At 42.5% G+C, this 25,210-nt stretch overlaps 1 protein-coding gene across 2 annotated transcripts in view; it reads right to left on the bottom strand.

Annotated features, from left to right (window-relative positions):
* The window catches only part of Ppm1l (protein phosphatase, Mg2+/Mn2+ dependent 1L), a 253,322-nt gene that overhangs the window by 217,951 nt on the left and 10,161 nt on the right, over positions 1-25,210 (bottom strand). The window contains exon 1 of one of the 2 annotated variants that reach the window (XM_031374077.1): positions 1,939-2,802. The exons of the other annotated variant lie outside the window; for it this stretch is intronic. The gene's annotated coding sequence lies outside the window, so the exon portion shown is untranslated. Of the gene's footprint in view, positions 1-1,938; positions 2,803-25,210 lie in introns of those variants that run through there. 2 annotated transcript variants of the gene reach the window in all.

Raw genomic sequence — 25,210 nt, 5'->3', positions numbered from 1 at the left:
AAAGAGTAATATCTCTGAAAATAAATAAACTGAAAGAGTCAGAAATACTCTTCTGACTTATGAAAAAAATACTGACAGATTAAAATTGTAAAGAAAAGTAAATAAATAAAAAATGCATTGCCCAAACTGCCCTGTAGGTGGTATGTTGTCATTTTTACCTGATTTTCAAGTCCACAAGTAATATTTCTACGACCATAAAAGTCTGTTTAATTGGCAAGTGGGTGAATTCACCTGCCAGTGCTGAACCAGTAAACCTTCACTTCCTTCCTATGAACCAGCAGAGCTAACCTAGCCTCATCTCCCAAGTCCCCCAGTGCCTCAAGTCAGGTTGTTCTCCGGCACACTCTACATCTTCCTTGCACAAAGAGAAGAGAGTCCCGCTGCCAGAGCACGCGGCTTGGATTACCCAGCCCAACAAGAGCTTTGGGCTTCATTGTGGGATGAGGACAATGGGGCTAAGTGTTCTTAGATGTTACAAATTCCCTGCTCAGAGCACTTGAAGAGATAGTGGTAAATAGGTGGACATAACATAAGCCACCTATCTTTCCCCTTACACCAGATGTTGTCCAGTGAACATCCAGACCCATGATTTCAAAGAATTTGCATATGGCCAACATGTCTCACTATGCATATGGCCAACATGTCTCACTAGCACTGGCACAGCAGACGGGGGAGAGTATAACTCAGAATGCACTTATCCCCAGAGTGACTCTAGTTCATTGGCAAAATGCTTCCTTCACAGGCATAGGCCCTTGAGTCAATTCCTACTACCCAAAAAAGAGCACTTTCTTCCACTTACCAACTGTAAGATTTAATACAGTGATTATACCTTCTCTAAGTCATCCCTCTAAGTATCTATGTCCATATATATATATATATATGTATATATATGTTGTATATACATATATTATATATGCTTAAGTATACATACACAACATATATAAAATATTGAAACAATCTTCACATAAACCAAAAGCTGAATATTCTTGGGGGGGAGGGGCAGAATCTAAAGTTCAGCTTCTAAGTGTCAATCCATGGAAGAATTATATTTTGCTCAAATGAACACAGAGAATTCTTCTGAGCTGAATAAATGAACACATACACCCCATCACACACACAAAAGACTTCTCAGCACATTTCCTCCTGAGGAAAAGGGCTTCTCTGCTTGTAACTTAACAGGATCTCTATAAGTCAGTTACCTCCCAGGCTCCAGATCACAACAATCTGAGAGACAAAGGTATACGCACACAGACACACACACACACACACACACACACACACAAGGCACTCTAGCAAAGCCCCACTCCCAATAGGAAGTTCTGCCCGCCTCTAAGGACATGACTCCTCCGGGTTCACTCATCTGAAAAGAGGGCTCCAGTCTCTATGGTTCCATTTTTCTAATATCTAAAATTTTCAAGTATTTGATTTTATTTTTCTAATAGTTCTTAAAATTGTTCCTGTTCCTCTATATCCACAAATCTCTTTATCTAGCCCAGGGATGCAGCCTGAGTACAAATGCTTGCTTGGCATGCAGAATACCCTTGACTCACCCCACAGCACCCCAAAAGCAACACAGAAAGAAAGAAAACACTTTCTCTTACTGCACCCTCCAGGAGGTAGACTGTGTCTCCCCACTCCTCCAGTGTGGGCTATACATAGTAACTTCCTTCAAAATAACAAGAGTCTGGGCCAGTGAGATGGCTCAGCAGATTAAGGCACTTGCCACCAAGGCTGAAGATCTGAGATTGATTCCCCAGGTCCAAGAGAGGAAGAAGAGAACCAATTACCAAAAGGTGTCCTCTGACCCCCATAGGGCAGGTCATGCACCCCTTTGCCCACCCACAAACACACACATAAATAAGTAAAATAAATAAATAAATAAATGTGACTGTAAAAATATTAACAGTGTGAAGGGGGTGGGGCTGGGGGTAACTTTACTTGGTAATGGTGGAGACCGTTGCCAAGGATTGGCTCATCCAGGTGCCATGGTTATCATCGGTGTTCTGAGTCACCTTGGCCAAGCCAACACCATCTTGAGAAAGGTGTCAAACAATACCAAACTGCCCCTTCCTGGTCAGTCAGCAGACTTGTAGGCGTGTGCTGGGAGGGTGATGCGCCCTTGGAACACAGAAGCTGGATCCTTGCATTCTCCCCGACTCAGTCTGCACACCTCCCAGTTGGCTGGTCCTGATTTCCATCGTTCCGGGTTACACAGGACCACAGAAGAAAAGAGAGGCACATGATGAATTTAGGCTTCTCAGGCGGAGGATGGATCAGCCTCTGTAGGACTGAACTCCAAACCGCCTTGCAGAAGTCTCATTATTGCCACACAAAAGGCACCTTTAGCAATTCTAAATTACTCAGTTTCAGAATACCAGAACCTCTTATTTGATCGAAGAGTTGTCAGAGGGAACCATTGCCTAAGCACTTCTCAGCCATGGGAGACTTCCTGGTTGCCGGGTATGTCTTGGGACTAAGTTATGAAAAGGTTCTATGAATCCTTCAAGAAGAGTAACTCCATAAATCTCACATAATGATCACTGGCTGTTTACAAAATGTGACTTCAAGGCCTGGTGTCATCACTCTGGATTCATGCCAGATACAATGGCTCTACAAAAATTCTGCCACAGATTTGTATCCTGCACACAAGGCTTTAAGCCTAAGTACAGTGCTTTCCCGCTTCAAGTGAGTTATTCAAATGAATTCCTGAACCAAATGGTTAGTAGAAACCAAATGGTTAGTATTTGAAATGGGCAACCTAGGGGCACCTAGGTGACCTAGATCACCTAGGGGGGATCAAAAATTTTGCAGCTGGTATCTGAAATGAGAAAAATCTTTTGGAAAACTGTGCTATCAACCTCAAAATTATATTACAAGTATGGACTTCTGTTTAAAAAAAATACTGCATATATAGTGGTTATTTAGTTGTATTATGTATTATACACATTTGTATATACATATATAATACATATACAAATATGAATTATACAAATGCATAAGATATTAATAGGGAAATCTGGGTATACACTCCTCAGAACTCTACCATGTTTCTAACTCCTCTTCAAATCCAGTACTATTCTAAAATTAGAAGTGAGAGCTGGAAAGATAGCTCAGAGGTTAAAAGCTGGCTATTCCTCCAAAGGACTAGAGTCTGACTGCCATAGCTCACAAGGCAGCTCACATGCATCCAACTCCAATCCCAGGGACTCAATACCTTCTGATCGCTGAAGGCACCAGACACACATACAGTGCAGAGAGATACATGCAAACAAAACATTCATACACATAAAATAAATAAATAAAATTATAAAATTAAAAAACTATTTTTTTTACAAAATATACTTTTATCTTAATTTTAAGGTACATCAAATGAGTGATATTTAGTAAAAACCTGTTAGACTTTGCTTCTCATGTTCTGCTACAGTATTTGAAGAATTATCATAAACTAAATGGCACTAAGAAAAATAATTAAAAGTTAATTATATAAGCATATTACTCTAATTACCTCTCATTAGCTAACACAAAAATTAGTTATGTGCAGTAGGCCACCTAAACCGTGGATTTTAAGCCATTGACTTCACTAAATATTAAAATAAGGCTTTTCCTTTCATCCTTTCCAAAGGATAACATAATGAGTATTGTTGAGTGTATGCTAACATAAGAATATTATACAACAGTTCACAGTTATAGCTGTGAAATAACACGTACCCACGCATCTTTCTCAGCATGAGAAGTTCCAAGCACAATAACTTAATGCTGAACTCCAGAAACTGACCCATCCTTCTTTGTCTAGAATAAAACACGCTCATTGCACCCCTGCACTAACTGGCCCCTACACCAGGAATGTTCTTCCTCCAGATCTTAATACAGCTGAGATCTTGTATCAAGAAGCCCTTCCTGTCTATGCAACTCAAAGAAGCATACTCAAAGTCCTGTGCCTATTTATATGTTTAATTGCACTGCTCATCATCACTTGATAGTTTCTAATTTTAAAAAAAAAACTATTTTCCTACTGAAATGCAAATTTCATGGTCTGGGTATGGTGTGTGAACACCTATAATCCCAGCACTCAGAAAACTGGGGCAAGAGGATAGGTGGTTTCAGACTGGCGCAGGTTAAATGATGAGACTGTGTCTCAAAAGAAACATACAAAAACCAAAGATCAGGTCATGCCTATCCTGGGGGCTACTCTATTAGCAGCCCCTTGAACCATGTCTTGCATAAAGTAGTGCTTAATGAAGGGGTCTGGAATGAGTGACTGAAAGGATCGATGATGAATGGATAGATGAATGGATGGATGGATGGATGATGAATGGATAGATGGATGATAGATAGATGAATAGGTGGATGATGGATGGATGGATGATGGATAGATGGATGGATGGATGAATAGGTGGATGATGGATGGATAGGTAGATGGATGGATGATAGATGGATTGGTGATGGATGGATCAGTGGGAAGGATTAATGGACTGATGAAAGAAAACTTAAAACTGTACAACAAGACTGAAATGCAAGATAGTAAAGAAAGTTTTAAGAAAAGAAACTGGCATACTAGGGATTGAACTATCATTAAGAAATCTGGTGAACTTTGGGAGGGGTCATGGAGGGAGGCAACATTTGGAATGTAAATAAAGAAAGTAATTAATTAAAAAAGAAACCTGGTTAAGTCCTAATTATGTTCCAGGTAATTCAAATACACAATCTCATTTAAAATGTCACAAAACTCTACAACATGCTTATTATGTCTATTTATTATTCTCAGATGGGATTGGGAGAGATCTTATAATTAGTTCAATGGCAAAAATTACATGGCTTACATACCACTGATGCTAAGACAGTTCTTTTTCCACTCCTTTGAATACATAAATTCAATTATTTATTACAAACCACACACACACACACACACACACACTCACACACCAGTGGTGGCTTCATTTTTATTCTGTTGTTACTGCTGTTTTAGTAGTACTGTGGCTTGAACCCAGAGCCTTTTTTGTGCACGCTAGGCAAGCATTCTACCACTGAGCTACATCTCCAGCTGGCATGTGTTCATAGCATCACTCTTCAATAACTGTGGTTTTGCTTATGTCTTGCTTTGGGTTGTATAACCGGTGTTCTGTTTTGGGTTTTTGCAGTGCTGGAATCAAACGGAGAACACTGCTATGCTAGCCAACTGCTCTGCACTGAGCTACACAAGCAGCTCCCATTTATTCACTTTATGGCTGTCTTTAAATGATCTCAGGACAATTGGAAGTCTAGCAAAAGGCCAAAGCTGTGCCTTTCGATGTGACTGTAGCCTAAATCAAATAATAAAGAAGCCCTAAGACCGGCAGTGCTGGAGATAATAGATAACACGGTACTGGTGCCGGAAGTCGAGTCGGAACCCAGGAAGACACAGAAGAAAGGGCTCCCCTCAGTTTTCTCATTCTGATGGCCACCTGTAAGTGGCTGCCGTTCAAAAATTTACACACAACCATCAAGGTCACCTACAGAATGACTGTACCCTCACTTCTAAGAAATATCACAAATGAGATTGTAAAAAAGGCTGTGAATGACCTATGTTTAAGCAAGAACCCCTTTGATCAGTGTTTTGAATGTCTTCTGGCACTCCCTTTCTACCTGCAAGCCTGCACAAGCCTTCAAAAAGGCTTCTCTTCAAGGAAAAGTTCATTAAATAAGAACAAATGCAGCATCACAAACCTCCCTAATGCATAAGCTTTGTTGCATGGTAAGTAGCTTTCAAGGCCGGAACCGTTACACTTACTGCTCCTAACACAGCACTTGGCTCTCCAGCTGTCTTGTCTCCCTGTTCAATCAATAAACTGACTAATCCTGCTTCTTCTGAGCTGAGGGAACTCTTTTCTATGGCTTCTAGGCTCTGTGAAGGAACCTCCGTCCGCTCTGTTGGCATTTCCTACTGCCAGTGACACTGTCACCTGATGGAATGTTTACAAGTTCAAGGCCCTTAAGCCTCTCTAGTGGCCAAAGCATTTAGTTCTAAGGAAAATGAAAGAGAACTTCAAAGAAATTGCCTAGAGCCCTCTCTGAACATTCTACAAAGACTGTTTAAAAATAACTCAACAGAGCGGCTTCAACCTGAGTAACATTATCCTACGCAATTTCCTTTCCAACATGGATGAGAAAATATGCAAGTTGATATATATAGAAACCTAAATGCTGACCCTTGAGTGATCCAGATACAGCTGGTCTCCCGAGAATAGCATCCGCCATCCCTCTGTGTCCTCCCTGCATCTTGACTCTGCCACTCTAAAGGACAGAACCAACAGTACAGAACAGTCACCAGTACCAAAACCACAGCAAGTTTACCTTTCCCCCTCAGCCACCGCATCACAGGCCCTCCCTCGAGCCTTCTCACTCTTCCAAGTCTGTGCTCCCAGTGGCTCTCAACTGTGGCTCACGACCCCTCGGGGGTCCACATATCAGGAAACCTGCACATCAGATATTTACATTATGACTTACAACAGAGCAAAATTACAGTTATGAAGTAGCAATGAGCATAATTTATTGGTTGGGGGAGCCACCGCACTATGAGATACTGTATTAGAGGGTCACAGCATTAGGAAGGTGGAGAACCACTGCTCTAATCTAACAGAGACCCTCCACTGTTCAGACCTCTGACATTAGCTGCTTCTCTACCAGGCCAATTTGCCTTCCCAGCTTACTTCCTCTTGTTACATATTTACATTAAACACATTTGCAAAGAATTGTGCTATATTTTTACCCAGCTAAGATGTCTGCAGGCTACAGTTAAAAGAGCATGCTTAATTTCTGTGGTGCTGAATGAGATGAGAAGATTAATAAAACTTTTGAATGCTGAAATTGATCATCTGAATTCATACAAGCAAACGTGATGTCAAACACGCAAACAGCACATCGCTCGTGAGTGTAAATGTCATGAAAATACAGCGACAACAGCTGGTGTAATTAAACAGGCATCAGAACTCTATCTCACAAAGGGTCTCAGGCAGGAAGCTACACAGGTGGACACCGCCACCACTTTATGGAAATGGGCAGTTCCACTGATTTTTAAATGCTTGGGAGTACAGAGATTTAAAATAGATTGCTTATGCTGGGGGCATGAAAAGCAGTACACAGAAGAAGACATCCAGCATCGACCAATGCTACCCTCCATGTGGCAAGAAGCATCAAAATTGGAACCATACATACTCTTTGACACATTAATTAAACTTCCGGGACATGCAAAAGGCCAATCTAGAGAGCATTGAGTGTGTAGGACTGTCTGTAAAGGCAGAGACTGTGGGAAGGGTGGATGTCCATCGGCAATGAGTGGTTAGACAACAGTTCATCTGTGTAATGAAATACAGAACAGCCAGGAAGAGGAACCCAACAGATCTGTCTGAATTAATCCGCAAAACAGAGATCAAGAAACCCACCACACAGAAGATTCCATGCTGCTGTTTATATAAAGGAGATGTAGAATCAAGCAGGCGTGTTTGCACACACTTCAAATATCACTCAAGAGGCAAGTGAAAATTGGTGATGGTGGCCCCATAAGAAGGGAGGCTGGAGATCTGGAGTAAAAATAATCATTTCTAGTATTTTTATTTCATGTTATACGTGTTCTGCCTTCGTACTGTGCACCACTTCAGGGAGGTCAGAAGAGTGCATCAGATCCCCTGGAACTGGAGTTACAGACAGCTGTCAGCCACCACACGGGTGCTGGAAACTGAACCCAGGTCCTCTGGAAGAGGGGCCAATGCTCTTAACTTAACCATCTCCAGAACCAAGAACTTAATTTTGTTTTTATTGAGCATACCTTCACTCAAAGTTTTAGCTTTTAGTGGTTGGTTTGTGTTATGTAAAGGAGTTCACCTTTTGTGTTACTGTCAGAATTGCAAGGTTATGAAACAATGGGCTTTTCTTTTAAAATGGTTGTTTTCTTAGGTTTCATGGGTCAAGGGCTTCCCAACCAAGTGTGAGGGCCTGCGTTAGATGGCCAGAACCCAAATACAACAGGATAAGATCACACAGGTCTGGAATACCAGTCTCCTGAGGCAAGACAGGAAGAGACAGGGATTTCACAGGCCAACTAACCTGAGGTCCTCAGCAACAAACAAGAGAGCCTGTCTCCAACAAGGTGGAAGACAAGAACACACATCCAAAGTTACCCTCTGACCTCCACATACATGCCATGGCACATGCAAATGCCATGGCACATGCTCACCGAGGTCACACATGCATGCACATGTACACACACATAAGTAAGCACGTGCTTGTATACATATAGATAAATATTGTTTTACAAATACATAAAATAATTATTATTTCTTATACAAATTTTAAAATTTTACAGAACCTTCAAGGTGTTCTCAGAAGCAAATTTCTAAATGTTTTCCCCTCTAAAACTGCAGATAATTCAACCATTAATCACAGGAGCTTAGCCCCAGACTGCCAGAGGCAAAGCACACTTTCTAAGTCTTGGTGGATGAGATAAAGAAGAGATGAACACAGCACATTCCCCAGGCTGTGTAAGTTTCCTGTGGCCACCAGAACAACCCCAGAGCCAGACAGACTGGCCAGAGGAGTTTCTTGACGGTCACTTTCCCAGTCACCATCCTGCCTTTCCACGCCCAGCCTGTTGGTGAGCACACCTTTCCTTCACCCTCTCTGTTCAGTCTCCAGGTAAGGCTTCTCACAGGCAAGCACACATTAGGATTGTAACCTAAATATGCTTATTTATGTGTGTGTAAGTGAGCATGCCTGTGTGACTGTGGTGAGCTCGGCCATGGCATTTGCATGAGCCTATGGCATGTATGTGGAGGTCAGGGGACAACCTTGGATGTGTGTTCTTGCTTTCTACCTTGTTGAGATAGGATCTCAACCTGTCTCCAGACCCCAGATCTACACAAGCTAGTGTTTACCATTATAAGATCCTGCTAGATAAACTGGTCAGGTGATTCTATACAAAAAAATGAGTTTTCCCTGTAGAAAGCATATGGAAAAGAAAAAAAATACTAATTTTTATTTATTTATTTTATTGGATATTTTCTTTATTTACATTTCAAATGTTATCTCCTTTCCCGGTTTTCCTCCCTCCCAGAAACACCCTATCACATCCTCCCTCCCCCTGCTTCTATGAAGGTGTTTCTCCACCCACCCACCCACTTCCACCTCCTCGCCCTCAATTTCCCTACACTGGGGCATCTATCGAGCCTTCATAGAACCAAGGACCTCTCCTCCCATTGGTGCATGACAATGCCATCCTCTGCTACATATGCAGCTAGAGTCATGTGTACTCCTTTGTTGATGGCTTAGTCCCTGGGAGTTCTGGGGGAGTCTGTTTGGTTGATATTATTGTTCTTCCCAAGGGGTTGCAACCCCTTCAACTCCTTCAGTCCCTTTTCTAACTCCTCTATTAGGGACCCCACCTAATAGTTGTGGTTTTTTGAAAGGTAATATTCTAGATTATACTTGAGATTATACTATAGATATGCCAGACGGGGACACAGCGGATGTTGGGTGTTAACCTGGCCTCTGTCTACACCACGTGGCCTCCATTTACCTCGTGTGGTCTTCTCACTACTGTTTTCTCTCTATGTGTTCTGTTGTAGGCCCCCCCCTTCTGAAAGTAACAGGCATGAATTTAGAAGCCATTTGGTCTGGAGTCTTATAAAAGTTAGGAAGATAGCTCAGTGGCTAAGAGCATTTATTGTGCAAGCAAGAGGACCTGTTTGGGTCCTCAGCATCCACATAAGAAGCCAGGCTGGCCCAGCTAAAGGAGACAGTGACAGGAGGATCACTCGGTCCGGCTGGCTGCCAGTCTCGCTGGAGGATCAGTGAGAGACCCTGTCTGAAGGCACACATACGTGCACATAGACACACACACACAGACACACACACACACAGACACACACACACAGGCATGCTGACAGAAGAGATGCCTTGGACTCAAGTGCCTTCACTGATAAGAAACCTAGCTCTTGAAGAAAATACATTTGCACCACTGCCTGTAAGTCCCACTGACCCATATAGAGGCCACAGTGAGTTTTCAGAAAAGGGACTATTTATTCTCCACAACTGGTATTTTAGAAAGCAAAATATTTTAAGCTTTCCATCCGTTATAAACAGGGTTAGGGGGGCTGGAGAGATGGCTCAGCAGTTAAGAGCACTGACTACTCTTCCGAAGGTCCTGAGTTCAAATCCCAGCAACCACATGGTGGCTCACAACCACTCGTAATGAGATCTGACGCCCTCTTCTGATGTGTCTGAAGACAGCTACAGTGTACTTTCATATAATAAATAAATTAATTAAAATTTAGAAGAATATTCATAAACAGGGTTATATCACAATTCAATAACCAAGCATTTCTGAAGTATACTTAAAAATTAAGTACAGGTTAAGCGAATTACTTAGGATGAATTATAAAAACACTCGTGAATCAGAAGAAAAGGGCAGACAACAAGGAACACTTACCAACAATTCTTCTTAGCTCTGAGTTTGAAATTTTCTTCAAGTAATATATGTTACTTTTAAAATAATAAAAATCCATGTTCAAAAGCCTTTTAAAGTCTAAGTATGGTTTGTTAAAAAGCCAATGGTTACAATCCAGAAACAACTCTAGTGCTTTAGAAATCAATTAAATAAAAGCATAGCTTACATGGTTTTCAACAGCTGGTTTAACAGAGAAATAAATATAAACCTTTCCTACAGACCAGAGGAAACCGACCTGTCAATACTGAAACTCTTTTAACGCACCTGCCAACTCTGGCCTCGGTCAGGGTTTCAAGCAGGCCACACTGGTGCCTTCTGTACTAGGAAAACCTAGCTGTGACTAATGTACCATCTTTACAAGTCCTGTACAGTGGGTCTGTGATGGTGCTAGAGACACGCCCCCTAGCTAATTTTCAACAAACAGCGGATGGTACAAACCCCTCTGCCAAAGGTCAGATGGCTATAGTGACACTGAAACAAAAACATCCATGGGGAGGACATGATAGAGTAGCACACATGTGGCAAACCCAACACGAATGAGGGAAGTGCCTGCTCATGGGCACCAGGACCAGGGCAGCAGCGGCCGTCTCTACCAGCCTCCAAGAGCAGAGTTGTAGACATATCCCCCATACCATGAGGGTATGTGGGTGCTGGTAATGTGAGCTCTGGTTCTCACGGCTGCACAGCAGGCACTTCCCTGTCTCTGCCAGCTCCCCAGCTGCCAGTATCTCAAGTTATGTGGAAAAATTACTAAGCCACTGCGGAGTGCGTATATCGGAAATCCTGGCACTCAGGAGGAGGTGGTGGGAAAATTATCGTGAATTTGGGGCAGCTTTGATGACAGAATGAGTTTTAGACCAACCTGGCCTACACGGTGAGATTATGTATTGGGGGAAGGGGAGGGACTTCCTAGAAAAAATAAGTCCTAATAAATAAAATAATAGCATAAAAGTGAGCAGTGGAATTCTGACAAACATATGTGGAAATTTGGCATAGTCAGGCTGAGTACAGAAAGGTAAGAGACACACACAAGTGAGTGCATTTCCAGGCTTTTCAGAATCCGTATGTTCATGGCTTTGATTCTGAAAGGAAAATATATAAAGAGCCTCGAATTTAGCTCCCAATTTTTATTCTTCTCAGAAGCTGCCTTTTAAAAACTTTCCTCCAGTTTACTGAACATGTCCAGACAGAAACTTGGTAAACACATGGCTGTCCCTGGCTTCTAGAAGGTGCCTGTGCTCAGCCTAGTGACCTCCTTCCACCCAGGAGATGTCACCCCAAATTGTGCTGCCTCCTCCACAGCCGGCTTTCTCCTTGTGTGCTGGGCTCTTTTGAATGTTAAATGCTTTTTACAGGGGACAGCTAAGAAGCCTGTGCAGCTGGAGCAATTTTTCCCTTTTCTTTTAATACAATAGACAACTCTGTGCTCAGTGGACTTCCGTGGCTCAGATAAATAAAAGCAGAGAGTACATCACCTATTCGCAGAAGATCAGCAGGACCTCTCAGCCTCTCCTCATCCAAACCTACCAGCCCCGGAAAGTCCCTTCCCAAGAGACAAGCTTTGAAAGCAAGAGAAAAAAAAGGGATCTACTAAGGCCACACTTAATGTGCCACCTCTCTGCCACAGCTGTTAAGGGCTTGCACAGAGCACGAGGCGACGGTCTACACCATACTAAAGGAAAATATTTTCCTCTAAAAAAAAAAAACTAAAACATAATTTGCAGAGAAGAACAAGGGCAGGAGTCGTGGGTCTCTCACATCCTTCATGCAGCCTTCCCTCCCTCCACTTCTCCCTGTCACCCCCCCTGCCTTGCGCCTCCCAGCTCCCCATCTGACCCTCCTCTGTCTCCCTTCAGAAGAGCCCCTGCCTCATCTTACTGTAGTGAGTTGTGCTGTGTTCAGTTAATAATCTGTTTCCTGAGCTGCGTGTTGAGTGAGTTTAGTGTATAAAACGCATCCACCTGTAGAAGTTTTCATAATTGCTTTTGGAATGTGTGAGGAGCTATAAAAAGTGAAGAGCTGAGTGTGACGGCCACGCTTTTAATCTCAGCAGGCTGAGGCAGGCAGAGCTTTGGGAACTGGGTCCAGCCTGGACTGCACAGTGAGTTCCAGGCCAGCCTGGGCTATACACTAAGACTTTGTCTCAAAAAAAAAAAAAAAAAAAAAGTGGTGGTGGGCAGAGGGTTGGTTGACCACTGGGCGGTTAAGAGCACTGGCTGCTCTTGTCAGGGACCTGAGTTCAGTTCCCAGCACGGGGCAGCTCACAACCACTGTAACTCTAGTTCCAGGTACCTGATGCTCTCTCCTGACCTCGGTGGACACTAGGCGCGCAAATGCTCTACATTCCACATGCAAGCCAGCACTCATACACAGAACATAAAAATAAAGCCCTTTAAAATGTAAACAAATAAATAAGTGGAATTTAAGTGTAAAGCTGATTTCATTAGTTTCTTTACTAAACTAAACTAAAACAAATTTAAGGAGAATGGTAATAGCTTTTGTGATAAACGATACGATACTGGAGAGATGGCTCAGTGGTTACGAACAGCCGCTGCTCTTTCAGAGGACCTGGGTTCATGTCCCAGCATGCACAGGGGGGCTTACAACTTGTCTATAAGTCCAGTTCCAGTGGGATCTGACTCTTCTCGACTTTGAGGGCATTTGGCTCAAAAACAGCACACATAAATTCATGTAGGCAAACATTCATAGACATACATAAAATAAAAATAAATAAATCTTCTTTAATTTTTTTTAAAAATGGTGGTGGTAATGATGATGATTATGATGGTGATGTGATGGTGATGGTGATGGTGATGGTGATGATGATGATGATGATGATGATGATAGTGGTGATGATGGTGGTGATGTGATGGTGTGACAGAAAGCACTATGGTACCAGGCACTATACTGAAAACCTTTACATATACATTTCTTAAGATTACATAGTATGTCCTTACACTTCAAGACAGGACTAGAGCATGTGTACCCTGTAAATATGCCTGTCTACAGTAGAGTGTGGTGACTCATCTCTAAAATCATAGCCCTTGGGTGACTGAGGAAGCTTGGGCTACACAGCAAGACTCAGTCGCAAAACAAAGCTACAGCCAGCCAGGACAGAAATCGGGCTCTACGCTGTTGCCTTGAGCTGAGTCTAAATCCTCTACACCGTCCAGAGCAGAAGAAAGAGTCTGAGTCACACTAAGCCAGGAGCTCAGTGAGAACGCACGTACCATGCCCGGGTTCTGATCTCCGCCTCAGAAAACCAGGAAAAGGGAGAAAGAAGATGGATGAAAGAGGAAAGGGGGCAGGGGGAGGAGAAAGGAGGAGGACATTCAACAGGAAGGAAGACGCTGGGTTCACAATGCATCAGCGAGCCTCCCAAGATGACACGGCTGTAAATGGGCCTGGATTCGACCCTAGGCCTCTGGCGCTTCAAAGGCCATGCTGTCTCCAGGCCCTTCCAGGGCTACAGGAATAAGTGATGGGCAGAATGGATACCTGAGGACTGAGAGGAAGCCACTAAATCACCTTTACCCAAAACCACCTCTTTCTTCCTCTAGGCTTCCAGACCCTTCCTAGAGTAACATTTGTTTTTCTCAGAGGTTAGTGGATCTTTTTTTTTTCCCCAAGAAGAAAGTGTAATAACAGGAACACATTAGCTATAAGTGACCGTGACACAAAATAAAAAAAAGGGGGGAGCGTTTTAAAGTGCCTCATTACAGAAGATTCATAGTACGCAGGCAAAGCCAGGTTAGGTCAGTAGGTAGAGCACTTGCCTAGCATGTATGAGGCTCTGAGTCCTGTTGCCAGGACCCCACACAGACAGAAGGATCACCAATGCAAAGATATCCGAGGCTACATCGAGAGTCTGGGGCTAACTCGGGCTATATATAAGCTGTGTGTGTCACATACATGTGTGGATATATTTTCATGTGTGTCCAGGGAGGTCAAGCATCAATGATGCCACCCACCATGTTTGACAAAGGGTCTCTCGCTAGCCTGGTGCTCGCACTGTAGTCTAGATTGTGGGTCTGGGATTGGATGCAGACCCTCATGTACTCAGAACAAACACTTTATCACCTAAGCTGTCTCCCCAGCCACCCCTTTAAGTCCTTCTAGTGGGTGTGAAGAACTTCTGGTTCCAGGGCCTTTAAGGAGCTTGGGACATGCTTCATGCAACACCTAGTTCCTGTGACGGGGAGGTCTCTCAACCTCCACACTTCTCAACTATGGACCTGATACTCGGTTGTAATGACTGCCCCAGCCATGAGGAACGTTTGAGCAGCAGCATATATGGCTCTACTCACCAGAAATCGACAAGGCAGTATCCCCGACAATTCCCAGTTTTGGCAATCACTACCTTTCCAAGCTCTGCCAAGGGAATCCAGGGACGAATCACTGTCACACTCAGAACCACTGGAAAGAGTCTCAACCCCACCATACCACTCACTCTCCTTACCGTTGGCCTCCTCTCCCACAGCCTCTGCCAGTGCTGTCCCCAAGAAGACTTCTTGCTTTATAAACAGTATTTGCTTCACAGATCAAACAAGTGCTGTGTTCTTATTTTTATCTCCCCCAAACCTCTGCTAATTCCCTGTATTGCATTGGCTCAACACAAGGTCAACCTAAAACGCGGTCTAAAAGAACAGGACTGATTCTGAATAAGGAGCACATGGGAGTTCCTTATCTGGGTTAGACATCCTTAATCTGAACATCCACAACCCTAAAAGCAGCAGTAGCTCGATGCTCAGAAGTTTCAGATCTGTGACTTCCAGATTAGCAAGGCTTCATTGGTAGAGACTGCATCAATATCTCAAAATCTAAAAACCAGAAATACTTGTGTCTGAAGTATTCTGGATGAGAGATTTTCATCCTAAATATTCATATAACCTCTCTGTAAATTTGAAATTATAATTTCAAATTTTAAGGTTATAAAATATATATTAGAAATATGAAAAACATTTGCACTTTACTACTATATATGTGGCTAAAGCCTTAAGTACATAGAGAACCCTTAAAACTCAACTATAAAAACAAACACCCCAATGTTAAAATGGGCAAAGAATGTCAGACATGAGAACACATGTCTTTAATCCCAGCACTTGAGGGGCTGGAAGCTGGAGGATCAGGAGTTCAAAACCAGCCTGTACTACATGAGACCTTGCCTTCAAAAGAAAATAAAAATAAAAATAAGGCTGAGGGTATGGTTCAATGGGCAGAGCAGTTGCACAGCACATGAAGGCATGGCTTTGATCTCCAGCACTGCATGAAAGCCAAAACAGTGGTGTGATCTATATGCCTGTAACCCCAGCATATGATCTAAATGTCTGTAATTCCAGCACATGGTCTGGATGCCTATAACCCCAGTGTAGTGGCTATTCCTGGTTGTCAACTTGACTATATCTGAAATGAACTACAATCCAGAATTAGAAGGCTCACCTGTGGCCCCCTAATCTGGAGGCTGAGAGATACAAGTTTCCAACCTGAATCTTGGCATGGAGATCTTGAGGCATAGTGGCTATGAATCCCAGAAGATTAAGATTGGAAGATCTACGAGTTCAAGCAAGGTCATCTGGGATTAAAGGTGTGGTGGCACACACCTTTAATCTGGGCCACACCTTTTGCTGGAGTCCTATATAAGGACATTGGAAGAAGGAAGGCTCTCTCTCTGCTTCGCCTCCTTGCCTTGTGGGACTGAGCAACTGCTGGATCCTTGGACTTCCATTCACAGCTGCTGCCAACCATTGTTGGGAGTTGATTGTTGGGAGTTGGACTACAGACTGTAAGTCATCAATAAATTCCTTTACTACATAGAGACTACCATAAGTTCTGTGACTCTAGAGAACCCTGACTAATACACCCAGCATGTACTCTTATGTCTGTAATTCCAGCACTTGGGAGGTAGAAGCACCCTGAGGAAGAGGTGAGCCGTGGCAGCAGCGATGTCAAGAAGACTTACTCAGTTTTAAGATAACTCACAAGCCTTCCTCGAATGGAGCATGACCATTTCTTGATCTGTAAGTTATACAAATTGCTCACTTAGAACATTTCTGAATGCTATTCCCTTAACTTAAAAATTCACATGGCCGGGAGAAGACAGAGAGAGAGGGGTAAAGGCAAGCTTTACTCTTTTTGAGATATCCTACACTACCAATAAACTGTTCTCTGTCCTATTGGGTGCCTTCTCTGGTGAGTCTCTTTTTTGCATATAAGTCTCTTTTTTTGCATCTATTTTTTTTAAGGATTATTATTTTTTTTTTTATGCATTTGAGGGCATCAGATCCCATTACTGATGGTTGTAAGCCACCATGTAGTTGCTGAGAATTGAACTCAGGACCTCAAATGTTTAAGTTGTAGAGCAGCCTCAGAGGCGCCCAGCAGTAATCACAGGGCTCAGAAGGCTGAACAGGAGGACTGTACCCCACCTCTGAGGGCAGGCTGGGTAAAAGTACACAGTGGATGTTGCCAGCCACCAACAGAGTGAGGCTCTGTCAAAAAATAAAAGTAAAGAACTATGAGTTCCAAATCTCAAGTGTATGAGTTAAAAATTAAAAAGTCAGACCTTTCAGACAGATCACAGAAGATAACAGGGGAAAAACAAAAAGGGCTTTCAAAACCCCAGGTTCAAAAATTGTCACACAACAAAAGGCGCTTTGTTAGGTAGGAAGTGCACCAGTGTGTGAAATAGGCCACTGCTGAAGGGCAGCCTTGCTTGGATCTTAACCTGGAACACAAGAAAATGGAGTTGTAAGAAACCGAGCCTGAAATGGTTGTGGGCCTTGATCTTCTCTTCTGCCCACCTGATTGCTTAGTTCCCTCGAACATACCTCTCTACCTCTGGGTCTCTCTCCTTTCCACAAGGCATGGCCATGGCTAGCACCACTTTCCCTTAAAAAGCTAACATACAGCAAGACAACCCAAGCAGGCATCCAGAGAGAAAGGGACGCATGTGCCCACACAAAGCTTTGTACACATGCCCACAACAAACACTTACCTCAAAGGCCTACCAAGTGAACTTGTCTGTCTGTCTGTATGTATGTATGTATGTCTGTATGTATGTATGTTTGTTGTATGTATGTATGTATGTATGTTTGTTGTATGTATGTATGTTTGTTGTATGTATGTATGTTTGTTGTATGTATGTATGTATGTATGTTTGTTTTTCCAAGACAAGGTTTCCCTGTGTAGCCCTGGCCATCCTTGAACTTGCACTATAGACCAGACTGGCCTCAAACTCAGAGATCCGCCTTCCTCTGCCCCAGAGTGCTGGGACTAAAGGCGTGAACTGCCACCACCCATCATATTTTTAACAAAATCTGAAGTTTCCATATACTAGAACTCAACTCAGGAATAAATATGGATAAGCTGAGCTGGAGAGAGTTGTTCCCACATGGTGAAGAGCACTTGTTGCCCTTACAGAAAGCCCAGCTTCAACTCCCAGCACCAATATGGCAGTCCACAACAATCTATCTATAACTCCAGTTCCAGGGGCTATGACACCTTCTTCTGACCTCCAAGAGCCCCAGGCGCACATACATATATAAGACATCTATACATATGTATGCACATACATACATATAGGCAAAACATACACAAAATAAAAATAAATCTTTTTAATTTTAATGATGAACTACAAACTAGAGCATCATTTCACAAGTGAGGGAATTACTGAGAGGTGAAACAACAGGGATCTCAAAATGACTGTGCTGAGTACAAGGAAAGGAAAAAAACCTGTGTGCTTACATGAACAGAAATTGTTATAGAATACACACCAGCTATGGTAGGGAGAGGCAGACTACTGGCTCTCCCATGACAGAGGGCAGCAGAGGAGGGCAGAGGTTACCGGGCTGCAGAGGTGGCTCCACAGCTCTGTACAAAGCTGATCGAACTGCATAATTAAATAAGGAACTCACTGTGTGTTGACCACGCCTCAGTGGAACCTGATGAGACCGGATCGTGGACTACTTGGGCTAAATGATATCAATGCTGATTTCTTGTGACTGAAGATGATTGTCTTTATCCCTACTTGCACCAGGAGTGAGGACATCTCTCTGGCAAAGCACAAACACTCTTATCCGACTTTGGTTTTTCGAGACAGGGTTTCTCTGTGCAGAGGAACCCTTTTTCAGAGGGGACAACAAAACAAAACACTATTTGTCTTTTCAAAGAATTTCCTCTTAAGCAATATTCCAAAATGCATGCTCGCCTGCGATTTTTCATGTCTAAATCTGTTTGCACTACAACAGCCTTGGGAATAAGCAATTTCTGTCTCTATGCAGCACCACAAACCACAGGAGGGCCTGTGACTCTAAGGGAGGCACAGGGAGCAGCTCTCTGGCAGCTTTAGGCTCTCCCGTCTTTGCCCTTAAGCATTCCTTTGGATCCCTCTGCTAAAAACAGTAGTTTCCTTTTCCAGAATTAGTAGCTGCCTTTTGAGCCTCATACTTGAACAAACCCAGAACAAGACTTTTACCAAAACAGGTTAGACCTGAGCGTACTGTACAAATGCTCGGCAGAGCCGCCTGGACGGCAAGCAGGAAGACTGCCTACTGGTCTCTCTTCTGAAAACACAGGAAAATCAAAATTCCCCTGGGTCCTCAAGCCACAGCGAGGAAACAACAGGCAAATATAAACTTCTATGTAGTATAAGTAAAAGTTACCAGGCTTGTGCCTATGTCTGTATTCCCTTCTATATATCCTAACTGATACCTGGCACATAGGGTAAAAATAATGATTCTAATATGGTATTATCATTATCTTCCCGAAACTGACTTTTAAAACCGTCAAGTAAACTCAACTTACTATTAGCTCCAAAAGCTCCTATTTATTCTGCTTTGTATCTTTGAAACTTCCAGAATAAATTTCCTCAAAGTGAAGATTTCTTCTTTTTAAAAGAAAAAAAACAAGTCTATTGGAGCCTGAAACCCTCAGACAATTGCTCATTTACTGGGTTATTATACTGAAGGTACAGAAAAGTGGTACCGTTTGCCAACCTACAGAAGTTCAAGATACTCTTTTACATCATCTAAAACACTATAAAGTTATGTTTTTCATACATATAGCTTATTCTTTACTAGACTTTACTTTGGATAATACACATTTATAAATATATATTATATAAGCTACTTATTATCTAAATTATATGTGCTGTCCTTTATGAGCAATTTGACTAATCTTTCAAGAGAATTGGTTTTATTTTTGAGATAAGGTCTCTCTCACTCACTATACAGCCTTCAAACTCAGAGATCTACCCACCTCTACCTGCCAAACGGTAGGATCTAAGGTGTGTACCATCACATCCAATAACTGGGGGGATGATTTTCTAAGAGGCAGGTTTCAGATTAACACCTTTGCTGTCTAAAAGTGATGCCGAACATAGTCTCCCCTATTATTAAAAGTAAAGTGGCCTATTAAGATTTTATTGCTCAGTGGCATTATAACAGCCAAAATCCAGAATGGCAGCACTGAAAAGCACATGCAGGCAAGTGTTGATTTCTCCCCCAGAGAAGCCACAGTTGTTCTGACTGGAGAAATGCACAGCTAGTCTCTGGTCCAGCATTGGGGACATATAGATCATACAGGATCCTATACATCATACAAAGGCAGGTAGGGAAGGGCACGAACACGAACAATATGGTCTGAAAAGGACTGAGCCTCCGAACAAGCCAGAGAGCTTTCCGAGTCATTGTAGATTGTAGACACTAGCTGTAAGCAGATTGTCTTCATGCCACTGAGAAATGGGGGGGGTCTCTCTAGCTGGGGCTGCTGTGCAGGGCAGGAGCCATACAAATAGCTCCCAAGTAACCTTTGGGAGCCCTGTGCCCAGTGACTCCCCCGTCCTTTGGGAGCAGAGGAAAGTAACTCTCATTCTTAACATGTTCAACTAACAAAGTCCTCAATCAGTCTAGACGCGGTGGAGACCGCTAAGGTTTCATTCTATTTCCAAGGCAGAGAAATGGAAAAATATTGTTCTCGTTAGGTCTCTATGGCTGTGATAACACACCATGACCAAAAAGCAAGCTGGGGAAATTTGTTCAGCATGCAGTTTATAATCAGAGTTGATTTCGGCCTACAGTTCATAGTCATAGAGGGAGGGCAGGACAGGAACCTGAATGTAGAAACAGAAGCAGAGGCCGTGGAGGAGTGCTCCTGTTCCTGGCTTGTTCAGTTTGCTTTCTTATCTACCCTAGGGTCACCTGCCCAGGGGTGGCCCCTCCCACCATGGGCTGAGTCCTCCTACAGCAATCATTTATCAAGAAAACAGGCCCCCCCACCCCAGCTCTGTACTGGCCAATCTGAGGAAGGAAAACAGCACCTCAGTGGAAGTTTCCTCTTTCCAGATGACCCTAGCTTGTGTCAAGTTGACAGAAACAAACAAAAGACAACTAACCAGCACAAATATAAAATATCAGAAAAATAGAGTCTTTGAGATTCATTCACTTTAAGTAGAATATTATCTCTTTACATCTCAAACCCAACTTTGTCATAGCACAGACCTCCACTTCATGGAAAACAGTTTATCAATATGTATAGTCTTAATCTCCAGGAATATTTTTAAAGTGTTTTGCACTTTGCCAAGGAGAAAAGCTATGCAAAGTGTTCCGAGCTAATGTTTTTATTATTTGCACGTGAGATGGCAAGTGTAAGTACAGAGGTCAACACACAGAGACTTGTTGTGTCAAGTCTCTCCCTACTCAAAGACCTAGACTGGGTTGGAAGGCTGATAATAACTAAGCTGGAATGTGGCTTAATGTTGACTAAGAGAATAATGCATACAAACTTTTGGAATGGAAACACAAAACAAGCATCTTATCAAACAAACACGCTACTGGTATTACAGCAAATGAGAAAATGATATTTTGCTGTTTAAAGTGAACAAGAAAATACGGACTGTTTTGGTCTTCCAAAAGGAAAATTTTATAAACTATCAGTACACTGGTACCCAGAGAAACTGTACAAGCATTTGCAAATCCTATATATTTATCCTAAAGTCTATAGTCCCCCAAAGGAAATAAAGCCTATATCTTCCTTGCTGTCATGACTATCTGCACTGATGGCCATGTAGCTGCCTGGCAAGGGGGTGCTCTCTATGAAACAGAGACTGTGCTAGCAATTAATGGGGTGTCTCCGAACCTGCTTGAAGGTGTCACTCAACTTGCTGACTTCAGACACCATTACTTCCATACAACGGGACTCTCCTAGACAATTACCTACCAAAGATTCATCTACCAAGGCTTCCAAAAGCACGTATCACAGGAACACCACAGTCACAGGAGAAATCTGGAGTCCTACTGAGCAAAGTAAGAAAATAAAGGCGGTGTCTACGTACCAACAACTGTCTGTGTTTTACCGCCCTATGGAGCTTCAGCCAGAAACTAAGAACACAGCTTTGGGACCATATATATCTATACCTCAGCAGCAAGTTCCCTTACCCACCGAGCGTCCCTCCAGCCCAAAGACACACAAAAGTCTGAATCTCCGCTTCAAATTCTAGTTTTACCACTTAAGGGCTATGAGGAACTGAGTAAATTACTTCATTTCTTATTGCCTTGATGTGTACTTCTATAAAATGGGAGTAATTTACTCTTATGAAAGCTAAAATTAGGGAACACGCAAAAGTACTTTGAGCACCACTATCCTGGTTTGCTTTCTGTTGCTGTGATAAAACACTGACCAAAAGCAATGCAGGATAGGAAAGGATTTACTTGATTTATAGGCCATGGTCTATCATTGAAGGAAACTGAGGTGGGGACTCTAGGAAGGAAGAACTTGGACAGAAACCACCGAGTCGCCCTGCTCCTGCTTCCCTTCCCCTGGCTTACTCGACTGTCGCTCACACCCCTTCATTAAATGGAGCTGAGGGAACTGGATATCCACATGCAGAAAAAACAAACTAGACCCTCTGCCTCTCTCTGTACAAAATCAACTGAAATTAACTAAAGACCTTAATATAGGTCCTGAAATACTGAAATCACTACAAGAAAACACTACAAGATACAAGCAGAGACTTCCTGCAAAGGACTTTAATCGTTCTGAAAAGCATACCAAGAACTGAGAAATGGGATAGATTTCATGTGAAGATACAATAGCATCTACACAGACAGAAGGCTCCCAGATTGGAAGAAAACTCTTTGCTAGCCACACATCCAGTGGTAACTTAACATCCAGAATATATGAAGAACTTCAAAAACTGAGAAAGAGATTAAAACTGTACTCACAATCTATCTAAAAGAATGGCTACCGGGCTGGAGAGATGACTCAGCGGTTAAGAGCCCCGACTGCTCTTCTGAAGGCCCTGAGCTCAACTCCCAGCAACTACATGGTGGCTCACAACCATCCCTTAGGAGATCTGACGCCCTCTTCTGGAGTGTCTGAAGTCAGCTAAAGTGTACTTATACATAATCAATCAATCAATCAATCAATCAATCTTTAAAAAAAACAAAAAAGAATGGCTACCATGAAGAGAAAAAGAGTCAGACAAATGTAACCAATAATGCAAAGTGGGGAACCCCTTACATACTGCCCGTGGGGATGTAAACTATGTACAGCCGTCGTGGAAGCTTCTCAAAAAATGAAATCAGAACGACCATGGCCTCCGTCATCCTGAGCGGATTTACACTTCTGGGTTTACAGCTGACGGGCTCTCAGCACCTCAGCTGCACCTGCACGTCCTACTGTGCACATGCACTACCACTGGTAAAGGTCAAGCTTTGGACTCAGCTTAGGTATCCACCAAGAGATAAACAGATAAAGAAAATATAGCATATATGCGTAACAGAGTTTCATACTGCCGTAAGGATAAAAGTACATCACTGTCTAGAAAATAGATGCATCTAGAGACCTTCACCTTAAATGAAACAGACTAACTCAGAAAGAGGAGTACTGCATGTCATTACTCATTAGTTACCCTAGATTTTTTGCAGATACCTAAAACCAGATACACACACACATGTGAAAGCCAAAAAGAGACTAGAGTAAGAAAGGAATTCATGTCTCATGGGAAGAGGGAAAAAGGAAGCATATGAGGGAGTAATATAGTCAAAGTATATGACATATATGAAATTATTCCTTTCTCTTTATTTAATTTATGTGTATGTATGTATACCACATGCATGTAGGAGCCCTCAGAGATCAAAAAACAGTCAGGACTCCTAGAACTGGAGTTACAGAGAGCTGTGAGCCGCCATGGAGGTGCTGGGAACTGAACCTGGGTCCTCTGCAAGAGCAGTAAGCTCTTTTAACAGCCAAGCCATCACTTCAGTCTGAAAATAAATGCCAATAAAGGCAACAGAAAAAAAAAATCTTTAAAAAAAAAAACAAATTCCAAAGCATAGTAGAAGCACTAAAATATTTATTACATTAATTACAATGTTGAGAAGTTAGAATAAACTAAATGTATCAAGAAATAGCTGTGGAATTTAACAGCTATCAATTAAGTAAAATATTACCCTATCACTAAAAACTATTAGACATAAAAACATAGGGGCTGGCAACATGGTTAAGGGTGCTTGTTGTCAAACCTCATGACCTGAGTTCAATCCCCAGGACCCACCTAGTAGAAGGACAGAATCATTTACTGCAAGTTGTCTTCTGACTTCCACAGGTGTGAGCCCCCATCATATAGCAATAAGAAATAATATAAAGGATAATAGTGCAAAATGGCAGCATGTTTAGTGTGTTTACAGATAGCATAAAGTAATGTAAGATGGAACACTGTACGTACACTGTAATGTAAAACTGCATGCACACTGACATAACTATGCAAAAACATATTTAAAAGGCCCAACAAGACCAATAGGCCACACACTAATATTGGCAAGAGTGAGTGTGCCAGGCTAAGACCCGAAGTGCCTTCTTCTCTACACTGTCACACAGTTATATTATTATACTCTCATAATTTCAAAATTAATTTATTTTTAAATATTTTAATTGCAGCTTTATTTAATATTTCAAGTTACTTAATAGTTGTATTAATATTTAATATTATGGATACTGCAATATTATAAGTTAGCACTTGGTAAAACAATATTACAATTAGAGCACAAAAGCATGTCCTTAAAATAACTAAAGATCAAAATAGAAATTAAGAATAAAACAAATCAGATATTAACCTCAAGTTAAAAACATGATTTTTTTTTTCCAGAACTGAGTCCCTAACCACAGGATCACTTAAATGAGATCAAATGATCACGGCCCATGAAATCATTTTTAAATCATTTAAATCATTTTTAAAAACCTGAGTATGGTGATGCACGCCTCTAATCCCAGCACTTGAGAAGCAGAGGCATGCAGCTCTTCTTTGAGTCTGAGACCAGCCTGGGCTACCTAGAGCATTCCAGGCAGCCAGCCTGGGCTACCCAGAGCATTCTAGACAGCCAGCCTGAGCTACCCAGAGCATTCCAGAGAGCCAGCTTGGGCTACCCAGAGCATTCCAGGCAGCCAGCCTGAGCTACCCAGAGCATTCCAGGCAGCCAGCCTGGGCTACCCAGAGTATTCCAGGCAGCCAGCCTGAGCTACCCAGAGCATTCCAGGCAGCCAGCCTGAGCTACCCAGAGCATTCCAGGCAGCCAGCCTGGGCTACCCAGAGCATTCCAGACAGCCAGCCTGGCCTACCCAGAGCATTCCAGACAGCCAGCCTGGGCTACCCAGAGTATTCTAGACAGCTAGCCTGAGCTACCCAGAGTATTCCAGGCAGCCAGCCTGAGCTACCCAGAGCATTCCAGACAGCCAGCC

This window comes from Mastomys coucha, unplaced genomic scaffold (assembly GCF_008632895.1).
Source record: "Mastomys coucha isolate ucsf_1 unplaced genomic scaffold, UCSF_Mcou_1 pScaffold16, whole genome shotgun sequence".
Lineage (NCBI taxonomy): Eukaryota > Metazoa > Chordata > Mammalia > Rodentia > Muridae > Mastomys > Mastomys coucha.
This window is presented reverse-complemented; position numbering and strand designations above follow the sequence as displayed.